This window comes from Rhinopithecus bieti, unplaced genomic scaffold, assembly GCF_001698545.2.
Source record: "Rhinopithecus bieti isolate Rb0 unplaced genomic scaffold, ASM169854v2 scaffold_2350, whole genome shotgun sequence".
Classification (NCBI taxonomy): domain Eukaryota; kingdom Metazoa; phylum Chordata; class Mammalia; order Primates; family Cercopithecidae; genus Rhinopithecus; species Rhinopithecus bieti.
In genome coordinates, this window is record NW_016803902.1 from 1,996,163 (window position 1) to 2,011,299 (window position 15,137).

Consider the following 15,137-nt stretch of genomic DNA (forward strand, 5'->3'; position numbering starts at 1 on the left):
TATTTGACATATGAGAAAATGGAATCTCAGCAATGTTAAGTAGATTCCTCAGAGTTTCAGAACTAAAAGCACAAGGCCAATATTTGAGCATAAGTCTGTCCAACTCCCAAACTCATGCTCTTTCTACACTATCATTTTTGTTAATCATTCACTCAACAGTTTTGGTGGGGCAGGGTGAGATGGGGGTCCTATGAACGGAAAATACATTGGTTGAATAAAGCATGCAAGGCAGAAAAACAATAGACAGGTAAACAGATAAGTTACTGAGATCATTTCAGGGCTTTATGATGAAAGAATGACGGGTGGGAGAATGGGAATGTTGAGCCTGAAAGATTTAAAAAAAAAAGTAGCGTATGGCATCTGCCTTACAGAAGGTTGCAACGGAGCAGGATTCTTAGAAATGAGGACTGGGACTCTGAGCAGTGAGGAAACTTGTCTTCTATCCTTTTTCAAGAAGCTTCAGGAAGATGTGTTTTACCAAAAGAGGTTATAAACCAAGAAAGAAGACATAGGCTTCTGGAAATAAGGGATCCAACCCAGGAGAGAAGCAAAGGCAAGTCTAGGGACAGAAGGACTAGAGGGTGCAAAGAGGAGCAGGAAAATGGAAAGTTTCTGAGGAAAACAGAGCTGGCAGTCACCTGTATTAAAAATGATTCTATGACACTTGGTAAGCACAGTAAGACAGACTGATTCAAGGGAAATAGGTATAGGAACCACTTTATTCAAGTGGTTTATTCACTTTATTCACAATAGGTGTAGAAACCACCAAGATAGAATTTGCAGTGGGAAAGGAAGATTGCACTCAACTCCGAACACTGCGTGGGCAAGTGGGAACTTCCAGCCAAAAAGCAGGTTGGTGGTCAGTGGATGAAAAGCTACTGACAGGAAACATCAGGGATTGATATAGTTTGAATATATGTCCGTGTCAAACCTCATGTGAAATTGTAATCCCCAAAATTTGGAGGTGGGGTCTGGTGGGAGGTATTTGGATCAGCGGGCAGATCCCTCATGAATGACTTGTCACCATCCCCTTGGTGATGAGTGAGTTCTTGCAAGATCTAGTTGTTTAAAAGTATGTGGCGTCTCACATTCACTCTCTCTTGCTCCTGCTTTTGTAATATGACGTGTCTCCTCCTACTTAGCCTTTTGCCATGAGTAAACGCTCCCTTAGGCCAGAAGCTGAAGGTGCTTCCTGTACAGTCTGCAGAACCAGGAGACAATTTAACCTGTTTTCTTTGTGAATTACCCAGTCTCCGGTATTTCTTTACAGCAATGCGAGAATGGCCTAACACCGGGGAAAGGACAGATTCTGGCTAAACAAACCTAATAAACTTCTTCCAAAAGGTAGGCCAGGATGATCAGGTATCAAAGGTGGAGGATTCTGGTTAAACTAATTCATCGGGATTCTTGCTGAAATTGAACAATGCAGAGAGAAATATGTAAGGAGGCCTACTTTGAAGTTCAGGGGAGCTTAAGTAGAGTTTGGCCGAAGAGAGAATCTTTGTCACCTGTTGCATTTGACCATGTGGAAAAGAGAACAGTATTCCGAGGTATTTTATAATTTTGGCCGGGTGCAGTGGCTCACACCTGTAATCCCAGCACTTTGGGAAGCTGAAACAGTAAATCACTTGAGGTCAGAAGTTCAAGACCAGCCTGACCAACATGGTGAAACCCCATCTCTACTAAAAATACAAAAAATTAGCTGGGCGTGGTGGTGCATGCCTGTAATCCAGCTACTTGGGAGTCTGAGGCAAGAGAATTGCTTGAACCCAGAAGGTGAAGGCTGCAGTAAGCTGAGATCACGCCACTGTACTACAGCCTGGGAGACAGAGCAAGACTCCATCTCAAAATACTAAACTAAAATAAAAAATAATAACAAAATTTTGATGTAGAGTTTTAGAACAACTAACGATAGTTACATAGAGAGCTATGTAAACAAAAAAGAAGAAACTATTCACTTCAGGAAAAAGAAAAAGTTACATAATAGGCCAGGCATGGTGGCTCACACTTGTAATCCCTGCCCTTTGGGAGGCTGAGGCGGGTGGATCACCTGAGGTCAGGAGTTCGAGACCAGCCTGGCCAACATGGTGAAACCCCCATCTCTACTAAAAATACAAAAAATTAGCCAGGCGTGGTGGTGCACACCTGTAATCCCAGCTACTCGGGAGGCTGAGACAGGAGAATTGCTTGAACCCAGAAGGCAGAGGTTGTAGTGAGCCAAGATCGTGCCACTGCACTCCAGCCTGGGCCACAGAGCAAGACTCCGTCAAAAAAAAAAAAAATAGTTACACAATAAAGGAAATATAACCATAGTATAATACCAGCTCATCAATAAACAGTATTTGCACAGTTATAGTAAACATGTGATTGTGATTTCACCTAAAATAGTGACATAACTATTTAGGAGAATGGGTGGGGGTATTGAGCAAGTCTCCTATTTTCTTTGCTGTTGTTTCCAGTGCTTTAATCAGACCCAGAGAATCCCAAATTGGCATTCTTTGAAGTTAAAGACTTTTGGCTCCACCCAAGTTAGGATGTCAAGTGAGAGGAAAACCATGACTAAGATAGTTATAGGGTTGCGTTTGTGTGTGTGTGTGTGTGTGTGTGTGTGTGTGTGTTCGGAAGCAAAGAAGGGCATACAAATAGTAAGCATTCAGTATTATTTAGAGTATATCAAGTTTTAGATTTATGAGTATATAATTGAGCGATCCTAATATAACTTGAGTTTTCTAAAAATTTTCTCATTTTCATAGAATTCCCTACAAATTTAGAAATGTTAGTACTTAGATTAGTTTTATTTAATAAAGTTGGGGCCAGGTGTGGTGTCTCGCACCGGCAATCCCAGCACTTCAGGAGGTCAAGTTGGGTGGATCATCTGAGGTCAGGAGTTTGAGACTAGCCTGACCAACATGGAGAAACCCCAGCTCTACTAAAAATGCAAAAATTAGCTGCGTGTGGTAGCGTGCACCTGTAGTCCCAGCTGCTCGGGAGACTTAGGCAGGATAATCAATTGAACCCAGGAGGCAGAGGTTGCAGTGAGCCGAGATTGTGCCACTGCACTCCAGCCTGGGTGACAAGAGCAAAACTCTGTCTCTAAATAAATAAATAAAAGTAATAAAGTTGGATTGAATTGTATTAAACTATTCGGTCTAACTTACCTATCATAGTTTGATCATGCTATATAATGATATAAAAATGCAAAAATGTGGTTTCCATTAATCTGGGTAAATAAATAGAACAAATACAACCATCTACCTCTAGGCCAGCACTATCTCTTACCTGTGCAACTGCAACAGCCTCTACCTGGTTTCTCCCTAACTTCTTTGATACAGATAAAGCCATTTTTTATTCTTCAATTGACAGAGGGGTCTTTAAGAAATAAAGATCTCTTGTCACTCTTCTGTTTAAAAACCCTCAATGGCTCGTTGAATTTGGATAAAATCCAAATGCCTTAACTTGACCTGCAAATGTTCACGCTGTGGCCCCTGGCAATCTCTACAGACCCTGCTTTTCATCTCTTTTCTCCACACCCTGGCTGCATGGCCTATAATTTAAAACCTTTAATTCCTCTCAGAATATTTGTCAGGCATTGTCTCTCCATCATTGGGCTGTCATATACGTTGTTCTCTCTGCCTGGGAGGCGCTACCGTCTCTGCCTCTCCCTACAACACAAGATGTTAGCATTAGATGCTTCAGTGCCATTTCCTCTAGGAAACCTTCCCTAACCACAATGAACAGAAAACTCAGGTCCTACGGCACTTGACATTCTCCCTTCTAACACCCACCATATTCAAACTCACAGTTTATTGAGTGCATTCCTTCCAGGCTGTAGCTCCACAATGGAAGGGAAAATGTCTAAGGTCGATATTCATAATCACTTTATTTCAGAAGTCCAACACCATGTCTGAAACATCACCATAGTACAAGATGGATGGATGTTTTCACCACAACTGAATGTTAGACCTGTTTCCATCCTCATAGAAAATAATTATTTTTTATGATGTCTAAATTGTTTTCCATTGTAAATATTTACTCATTCATTTGTAACTGAATGGAGGTTTGTTTGAATGCAATCACAAGAATGGCTCATAGTCACAGGTTGGGTCTCCAAGACAGCAAGGGCCACAGAGTACAGAGTTTTAGATCCTGTGTATAAGACCAGGCACCACAGAGCTCTCAGTGTCACCTTCCCTCATCATTGCCCTTGCTTTCTAAGGTTTGCTATACTGGACTTTCCCCCATTTTCCACAATGCTCTTAACCTCAGCCTGCAGATGTGATTTATAGTTCACAATTAGAAGATCTGGTCAACGATGTGTTTATTGATTGTTAGACAGCTGCTACACAGGTTAGTCTGAAAACATCAGGAAATTTTTTATGCTGGTAACAATGGGAGAATAATTATAATGTTCTCAGGGTATTTTAAATTATAAGCAACAATTTAATCATTGCCTCAGATCTGCCTATGAGCTTACTTAAAAAAAAAAAAGACAACTTTTCACAATTGTTTACTGGCAACCCTATGGCAACCAAGTATAACCTACTTTGGCACTTAAACATGGTTAGATATAAAGACTTCTGCCCAGAAGGAGTAGATGACCACATAGAATGTATTGTTTCCTAGACAGAAGCACGTCAATGTGTGATCTTAAAGTGATTCTTTTCACAATGAAAGAGTTACTGAAATGAAAACTACATGGAGGATATTTTCCCCCAAAGATTAACTCTTTTCCTAACTGCCTTTTATTTCCAACGTAGTCTCATCTCAGTGGCTATTTTAAGGGTTTCTCATATAAGAATCATTTTACTAAGTTTTATCCCAGATGAGAAGTCTATAACTGAGATTGTAATCCTTCTAAGTGAATGGAAATTTCAAGTGTAGCTCATCAGTAATAGCTGTTTAAGATGAAAACTGTCGTGGTCTTGTTGGCAGAAAAATAACTGAGCTACTATGACAGGAACTCAGAGCAGTTTGCTGAGGTGAATTGGAAAAGTCGGTGTCCTTTCTTTTTAACTTTGAAATGTTTTACCTGGCTTTGGTGAGCAATTCTAATTCCTGTCATTTAAGTTGGAATTTTGTTGTTGTTGTTGTTATGAATAAACACATGAGAAAGAGATTTATGTAGAAGATCGTGGTTTAACTATTTTATTACTGGACACCATAATAAAACAGATCTGAAGATTGTGAATGACAGTGCCAATCAGAATACCTTTTACATAGTGCCTATCTCCAAGGAATCATTTTTCCCTCCTGTCAAAGGACCCAGTAATCTGTCTTTGGCTAAAGAGAGAGAAGTTTTTTTTAATGTCCAAGCTGCCAATAGCCTAAACAATTGCCAGCAGAGAAACCAGGCTGTTTCCTTTCAAAAGCCTATACAGAACTATTTTGGGAACAGTTCAGCCACTGGGTAAGCGAGTCAAAGGGCTGCTAGGAAGTGTGTGCTGTAGCACACATTTCACTCTCTGCAAACATTCTTTTCTGATGGTGCATCTGAGTGCTGAGATTCTCTCTCCATGGGGCCTTCCTGTTCCATCTGCTCCACCTTACTGGTCCCCCTGCAAAAACAGCAAAGGATGCCATCCCTGCACTGGGTATATAACTGAACTGATTATCTTAGATTTGGTGCTATTAATTTTTAATAACTTCAGCAAGAAGTAATTGGGCAGAATTTCTCCAATTTCACAGAAGGGCAGCTTGAGGCTTTGAAAAAGGCCCTGCTTTCTTACTTCTTTCCCTAATGTGCCATCCCGATTCCAACAGAGGCCCTTTGGTCTTAGGGCCATGCTTGGGCATTTGCCTTTTTGGGGACGAAGAGGAAATTGGCCAGGCATGGTGGCTCACACCTGTCATCCCAACACTTTGGGAGGCCAAGGTGGGCAGATCACTTGAGGGCAGGAGTTCAAGACCAGCCTGGCCAAATTGGTGAAACCCTGTCTTTACTAAAAACATAAAAATTAGCTGGGCATGGTGGCATGTGTCTGTAATCCTAGCTACTAAGGAGGCTGAGGCATGAGAATTGCTTGAACCTGGGAGGCGGTGGTTGCAGTGAGCCGAGATCATGCTACTGCACTCCAGCCTGGGCAACACAGCGAGACTCTGTCTCAAAAAAGTAATTAACAGAGGAGTTTGCATTATTCACTGTCAGTCTGGGAGTAATTAGCTGAGGCTCTACACTTAGTATTACACAGAGATTAATCAAACAGGGAGAAGACACAGCCCTTCAAGAGCCTGTTACTTGAGTGGAGAAACACATGGTTCAACCGAACCTGTATAATGGTCTTTTGGAGATGGCAGGAAGGTAGCTCTCTGCCTAACACAATCCAGGCAATTGTCTTGGGTTGAAGGCCCTCAGTGGGTATGCAGAAGGCCTACATTCAAGCCCTGACTCTGCAACTTCTGTCTTATGATTGGGCAAAGATCTGCTTTTGTGCCTGTCTACCCCCCTGGCTGCATCTCAAAGCAAGCCCCTCCTCACTCTCTACACTCCAGCTATACCCTTCTCCCTCCAACACAGGGCCTTTGCATGGACTGGTCCCTTTGCCTGGCATGCTCTCCTGCCTGTCTTTACTCCTACTCTTTCTTCAGGTGTCATTTAAGATATAATTTCCATCGAGAATCATTCCCTGACTCCATCTATATGGGGGTCTTCCCATCATGATGTTGATCACGAAGGTCATCAATGTATTTTATGATTACAGTATTTGTTTTTTATTTTTCTCTCCACTACATCAAGTAGAGATTATGTCTGTTTTGCTTATTATTGTTCCCCTTGGAACATGTTGCCTGGCAGAAAGTAGATGTTCAATACATATTTATTGAGTGAATGACAAAAGCTGTCACATACATGCCCTGAGCTTCAGTTTCCTATAAAACAGGGATCATAAAGCCAATGATTTGATTGTTTTATGGGAGAAATGAAGTCCTGTGCTTAAAAGTGTCTTGGACAGCCAGGTGCGGTGTCTCACACTTGTATTCCCAGCACTTTGGGAGGCCGAGGTGGGCAGATCACGAGGTCAGGAGATCAAGACGATCCTGACTAAAATGGAGAAACCCTGTCTCTACAAAAAACACACACACACACAAATTAGCCAGGCATGGTGGCATGCACCTGTAGTCCCAGCTTCTCGGGAGGCTGAGGCGGGAGAATAGCTTGAACCCTGGAGACGGAGGTTGCAGTGAGCCGAGATTGCGCCACTGTGCTCCAGCCTGGGCAACAGAGCCAGACTCCGTCTCAAAACAACAACAACAACAACAACAACAACAAAACATGTCTTGGACAGTAACTGCATTTAATAGGTGTAAGTATTGCTTATCTGAATAAATACAGAGCTTAATAGTACTCTTTAAATCTGTGAGCCAGCACTTCAGTGAAAGACCCAAGTGTTAGCAGCATCATTTGTATGATGCTTTAAACTTAATAAAACTGTTTGCTACACGTGGAGCAGAAGATTGTGTTTTCCAAAGATAGCTCCACAAATACATACATCCCATCCCATACCCTCTTCTTATAATATCACTGCTGTTCCTCCTGCAGAGGGGTGGCGGGGTGGGGGGGTCTCTGTCCCCTCCCCTGGAATCCTGGGGGGGGGCTTGTGACTGCTCTAACCAAGGGAAATGGCAGAAGTGACGCTATGTGACTTCTGAGGCTAGGTCATAAGAGTGGTATAGCTTTGACTTGGCACTCTGCCTATCTCAGGTGCTCACCCTTTAATCTGCCACCACCGTGCCACCATGTCACGAGGAGGCGGTAACAGACTTACCATCAACTCCCAGACATGAGAAGGAGCGAGCCTGTTTTTTTTGTTTTTTGTTTTGTTTTGTTTTGTTTTGAGACGGAGTCTTGCTGTGTCACCCTGGCTGGAGTGCAGTGGCACGATCTTGGCTCACCACAACCTCTGCCTCCCAGGTTCAAGCAATTCTCCCACCTCAGCCTCCCAAGTAGCTGTGACCACAGGCACATGCCACCATGCCCAGCTCATTTTTGTATTTTTAGTAGAGATGAGGTTCCGCCATGTTGGCCAGGCTTGTCTCGAATTCCTGACCACAGGTGATCTTCCCGTCTCGGCCTCCTAAAGTGCTGGGATTGCAGGGGTGAGCCACTGTGCCCTGCCCAAGCCTAGCATTTGAGAAGCCCTAGCTGGTATTAGGTGGAGTGGAAACAAGTTGATCCCCCCTTGATCCCTGTTCAGATTGTAGATTTCTAAACAAAATAGATGCTGTTATAGTTTTAAGCCACTATGCTTTGTAGTCATTGTTCTGCTGCAATAGATAACCAGAACATAGGGTAATCCCAGCCCCTGCTGGTCCATGCAGTAATCAAGGTGGGCATTACCATTTATTCTCATTTTTCAGATGAGGGAGCTGAAACTCACAGCAGTTAAGTGACCTCCCCAAGGTCACATAGCCAGTGGGTGGTAAAGTCCAAGCATCTGGATTTCTAGGATTTGTCTTCCCTATACCCCCTACAAAGTGCTGAATCTCTTACATGAGCCTCAGCAGCAAAGGAAGTTACTAACCTCCTAGGGAATCCTGTCTCCTGTTTAATTGGACTTGGGAAGCTTGGGGCTCCCCTCTCTTTAAGCTTGGGCTCTTTCAGATGTTCCAGTGTCCTGGCCACACACTTCAGAAACAGGAAGAAGAAAATTGCAGCAGATTATAGCCTTAGATAGCACTTGAATTTTTTAAGATGCTAACCATCCCTCATGCCATAAAAGTGCTACATTAAGGCTTGGCAGATGTCATTTACACACATACCAGAGAGACAGAGAGGTTCAGAGAAATAAATAAATCAATTAGAGGTGGTTCCATGCCTCTTAACTCCAGACACGAGTAGCATTTTTCAAAAGGTTTCTCTACCATCCCTCTCCCTACACACCCACACTTAAACTTGTTTCACCATTTTTCATCACAAGGAACTAATTAGAAAATCAACTCCTATGGGACAGCAGCTCTGATTACCCCTGACTAGAGAAATCGTATTGCCATTTTATAGGCCTAATACTTTCATGAGTTGTTGAGATAGTACAGAAATTGAGCATAGCACATGATCCATAGTAAACCCTCAACAGGGCAGGCATATCTCACAGGTTCCTTGTGATTACAATATAAAATCCAAACTCCTCTACAATGGGCATACACAAAGCTCTCTGTGATTGGGTCCCCTTCTTTCTACTCAGCAATGTCTTCTACCACATGCTCCTTGCACATTAAACTCTAGCAACAATGAGTGTGCCCTCATCCACCCCTCTAGCTTTTGCTCATGGCCTTCACACATGCCTGGGATGCCTGTATTCTGCTGGTCTGCTTGACAAATGTCTTTCAAATCTCAAAAGCTAATTTTCTGAGAAACCTTCCTTGACTCTCCCAAGCTAACTCAGAGAGTCAAATCCTGCACTGAAGGAATTTTATTTTCTATTTTAACTGGATGCACTAAAATCAAAGACAGAGACCTCCCCCGAACCCAACAGTTTCACTCCGCAGTCCTAAATGCTGTGCCTAATTCAAAGAAGACACTTAAAAGATTTCTTGAATGAATAAATTATCTTATTTAATCCTTATGGCTGCTCCATAAAGTGGGTACTTGTATAATCCCACTTTACAGGTAGTGAAACTGAGCTCAGAAAGGTTAAGGGACTTAGACTGCCATGGCTAAGTCGGGGAGCCTGATATCAAATCCAGGAATGTTTACTGCCAAAGCCCTTGCTCTTTCTGTCATGCCATACTGTGACTGCCTCTCCATTCGGTGATGATTGGATTAACTTCGGTGATGTAACAAGAAAGTCCTCCATAGACCAAGGCCACCCCAGAACTCTGTGCATTGCTTTCAAGAAGTCCCCCACCTGCTCTGTGAGTCAGCACAGCTCAGAGTGCACCTTTCAAATAGGCTGGTGTGATTAAGGAGGTTCAATGACTTTTGTCCCTTGTGTGATTATTGTTGTTTGAAAGTAAAGATGGTTTCCTGATCTTATGGTCTGTTAATTTCATGCCTGAAACTTTCTAGACTAGTTTTAGGACTTGGGCTGCACCTGGTTCTCATCAAAGCTTTTATGTCCCTATTAACCCTGTCTCCCTTTTTCAGATTAGCCTGTGTTTGAAGCTTTGATTAATTTTATTCTGTGCTGATGGGGGATTCTAAACTCTGTGCTTCTTCAAAACAAGCCCTGCTGGGCCTGTCGGCTATATGGCTCCAGTGGAAATGATCTTCTGCCACATAGCTATAAAAAGTCGAGTGGCAGAAGGAAATTAACCTACTATTTCCACAAAGGGATATGCTCAGAATTGCCAACAATATTTATGTGGGCATTGTGCTCCTAGATACACTTGGATGGCAGTGAATTGTCAGTTACTATGACAAAATGACGGAAGAAATCAATCTGCCAAGTATGAATAGCTCTCAATGGGCTTCGAGGTTCTCAGGTTAAGGGACCCACAAAGCTGACAGGGGTTGGGCCTCATATCGATATGACCTCCTTTGGAGAGCATATAAATTAGCTCAGATGTAGGCAAAGAGGTCTATTCCCCAACATCTCCCCCTCCCTAAGCGGAGCATTTTCCAATATTCATATGGAAATGAAAGACCATTTCAGAAGGCCTGGAAGTCCAGCAATGTTAATAACATTCAAATCAGGCCTTTTCTCCAGAAGAAACTCAAGCCCTTTCTAAAACACACACCCGCTCTGTTCCAGAGAGGAGGCATGAATTTCACCTTTTCATGCAACATTTCTTCCTCCTCATTGGTTCTCTCCCCAGATAAATTATATTAGATTGCACAAAAAGTACTACAAGTAGACAAATCAAGTATCCTTTCCACTCTATCTTTCTACATAGATAGATAGATATAGATAGATAGATAAATAGATAGATAGGTAGATTCCCTCCTTATAAGAAGTGATTTCAGATTCCTCTCCATTGGATTCTAGACCATCCCTGCAGCCTCTCCATTTCAGAGTGATTTTTAAATAAAAGTTTTTTGTGGGTGAACACTGGTTCAAAATAAGTTCCTATTAATAATAAAAAGAAAGATAAAGCCATTCATTCAGGACATCTAAATAACTCATAAAGACTTGGATTCTAGAGCAAGTCATTTAAGAGGAAACAAATGTTGAAAGCCCTAAGATGCTTAATTATATTTCGATTATCATTGCTTATCTGTGCTGTAATTTTAAGGTGATTCATGTAAATGCTTTATATCAAGCTTGTCCAACCTGAGGCCCACAGGCTGCATGTGGCCCAGGACTGCTTTGAATGCGGCCCAACACAAATTTTTAAAGTTTCATAAAGCATTATCAGATTTTTTTTGCAATTTTTTTATTTTTTAAAATATTTTTATTTTTTTTGCTCATCAGCTATCATTAGTGTTAGTGTGTTTTATGTATGGCCAAGACAATTTTTCTTCCAATGTGGCCTAGGGAAGCCAAAAGATTGGACATCCCTGCTTTATTATGTAAGCAAACCATAAAAATAAGTTTGGGAAAATTTAATATTCTTTACAAAGAAACATTAAAGAAATTATTATCAGAAAAGAAAATATTTCAACTCTTTTACAAAAGTCCAAAATTTCTTTTTTAGTTCTATTTCTTACTACAAGCTCTCTTTGAATTATGTCTTATATATCTAAAATAAACTATGAGGCCAGGCGCGGTGTCTCATGCCTGTAATCCCTGCACTTTGGGAGGCTGAGGTGGGAGGATCACTTGAGGTCAGGAGTTCAAGACCAGCCTGTCAACATGGTGAAACCCCATCTCTACTAAAAATACAAAAATTAGCTGGGCATGGTGGCACATGCCTGTAGTCCCAGCTACTTGGGAGGCTGAGGCAGAAGAATCACTTGAACCTGGGAGGCGGAGGCTATGGTGAGTTGAGATTGCACTATTGCACTCCAGCTCATGTGACAGAACAAGACTCTGTCTCAAAAAAAAAAAAAAAAAAAAAAAAAAAAGCCTAGTCATGTCCCAAGAATAACCTCATAGTAGCTAAGGAATCTGGGCTGAACCTCACCCAATTCCAGTAACTGTGTCACAGCAAATGACACTGAGAATTCAGAGATGTCAAGTTGATCATCTTTGTAGTTGTTAAAATACGTGAACTCTGCTTTGAAAAGTTATTATGGAGGATAAAAGAAAAAACTCTAACGAACTGCAAACAGTGTATAATTCAGTATTGAATATTGCATTAGGACTTAGAAGCAGGAGATTTGACTTAGGCAGATTAAGTCAGGAAAAACATAATGAAAGATGCATAATTCAGTCTGGGCCTTGAAAAATAGGTCCAAATGTAATTTCACGAAATTATTTAATATTTTCAATATGTAAGGAGCTCTTAAAAATAAACAAGACAAGCATGCCAATAGCAAAAAAAAAAAAAAAAAAAAAAAAAAAAAAAAAAAAAAGAAAATAAAAGAAAAAAAGAAAAAAGAAAGCCAAAGGACATAAAAGATAATTCATAAAAGGCAAAAATGTAAAGCAACATGTTAAAATAGTCAACCTAATAATGAAACAACTTCAAATAAAATATGCTTCCCTCCCCCAACCCCATTCAGTTGGTAGAAAAAATTTTTAAAATATCATTACCCATCAGTGAAAAGATCATTTTGTATCATGTTCATGGGAAAGTAAATGAATACAACCATTTTGGAAGACAATGTGGCAGTATGTATCAAGAACTTAAAAAATGTTATTTAATATTGATTAAATAATCAGAGATGTCCACAGAAATATAATATAGTTGTATAACACGAAGCTACTTATAATAGCAAAAAACAGAATTACTAGATGCCCAACTCTAGGGAATTGGTTTAATAAATTATGATATATACATGTAACATTAGGAAGAATATTTTCAAATACTTTTTAATGGAATAGAAAAATTTATCTGATATAATAAGTGACTAAAAAGGCAGGTAACACATTATATATAAGATTTAATTCTACTTAAAATGTACCTATGCATGTGTATTATATACGTAGATTACATGTGCATTATCAAAAAAATAGCAACTATCTCTGAGTGGTGAGACTATAGATGATTTTTTTTATTTTATAATTTTTGTACATGTTCTAAATTTTCTATATGAACAATAAATATTATTTGTTACTTTGTACATATTGTAGTTGTCTACTTATTCTTACTAACAGAGAAGTAGTGATGCTATTGCTTTCCTTTGTAGAAAATCAATCCCATCTTCTAGGATATCTTCACCTTTGTTGCTATCATCCCATTTGATCAATGATTTATTCTTGGTACTCTAGAAATCTTTCCCAAATGCCAAATTGAGTTAGGAAGCATACATCCTCTTGTTGGATTTTTTTTTCTTTTCTTGAGTCAGGGTCTCACTATGTTGCCCAGCCTGGGGCGTAGTAGTGCCATCATAGCTTATTGTAGCCTGCAACTCCTGGGCTCGAACGATCCTCCTGCCTCAGTCTCCTGAGCAGGCAAGAATTCAGGCCCATGCCACCATGCCCGGCTAATTTTTTATTTTTATTTTTGTAGAGTCAGGGTCTTGCTATGTTTTCGGATCAATTTTATGCAATGTTTTCCCCTCCTTTCATCTGTATTACCTATTTTGCAAGTCATTGCACAGTTTCCAGATAGCTCTAATCTTTCTGGTGACTACAGAGGCAGTCAAGAATGGCATTTAATTAAGAGCATGACCTCGAGTCTCATTGTCCATGTTCTGTAAAACCTTGGGGTGGGTCCTGGAACCAATCCCCCAAGTACCCTGAGGAGTGACTGTGTGTCCCTCTTGCTCTCCATTTGAACTTAGTCCACAGAATCAGCTTCTATTAAACATCAAATTTTTTAATCTATGAAAATGTTCATCTTTCTCTCTACAATTCTGGAAAAACTAAGGAGAGTCACTCTTTTTGGAGAAGTGATGATTTGATAAGTGGTTGCAACTTTACTCTAAATGTGGTAATATTTGGCCTTTTTCTTTCTCATGTCTTCTTACAAAAATGGTAAAACTGAAATAAAGCCTCTTTCACTGCAGTTGACACAGGTGATTATGAATGACTTCAGAAATAAACCCCAGTGTCATACGAGGCTAAATAACTTAGAGCCTGCTCTGCATGACATATACTGTTTATTATAGTTTTTGAATATTTGAGGGATCTGGTTTGGGAAGCAATGACAAGAAAACCAGATTTCTGCAGTAAAATAAAATAAAATAAGAAAGAAGTCAATGGCATTGAATCCTAAAAGTCTTCCAAGCAAGAAGCCAGGGTAAGAGATATGTAGTTCAGCAAAGGTTTCAAATCCTTTTGAACATTTATAGCCTCTAATCCTTAAAACAGGTCTGCTTTCTTGTTCAAATTCATCAAAGATCCAAAATAGCTGGGTAAAATATGGAATAATATGGGGTTACTGTTAACTTGTTTACAATCAGATCAAATCTTAGTCTTTTTTTTTTTTTCCTGGCCTTTTCTGTGTATTTGCTTCAAAGGTTTTCAGGAGCAGTGATGTGAATTATTCTGCATGTGCTGGAGAGATTTTAGTCTTTAAAAGATGCAAGATGCCTCTGACTTTGTGAGCATGAAAAGACTACCCTGAGCAGGGTTTTCAGATTTGGTTAGTCTGAAAGTAGTGACTCATATGGGTTATCATTTCCACAAAGACAAAAGACTTGTCTAATTGCACGAGGTGGGTAGCACAACAGGTGGTTTGTATCAAGTCTTCTCTTTGCTTTACAAAAAAAGCAGAGAAAATGCTCAGGTGAGAAATCTTACTCCAGCTTGTAAGCAACATTCACAAATTAATTTTCAAGTTGCTGAGTTTTGAAGGAGTGTTAGTATTTTTAGTGTTAGAAGTTAAAGTTCAAGTATCACCATAACCTACAACTTTGTTTCCTTTTCTATCTTGGCTTAACTGAAATCTGTAAGCCATTGTATTAATCTTTTCTTCACCTGCCACAATTTTCCCTTCTTTAAAACTTCTGGAAAGAGCATCAACATCAAACGAAAACGTTTCCACAAAGAGCCACATTAAATTGACTTATGTAAATAATACATTACTCACAATTCATTTAAATATAAAATATTTAAATTTGATATCTTATTTTCTCTTGACAAAGATGTGAATTTGGCACAGATTTATTTAATAGAGGGGTTAAAATACTTTTATATTTTCTAAGTGACTTTTTT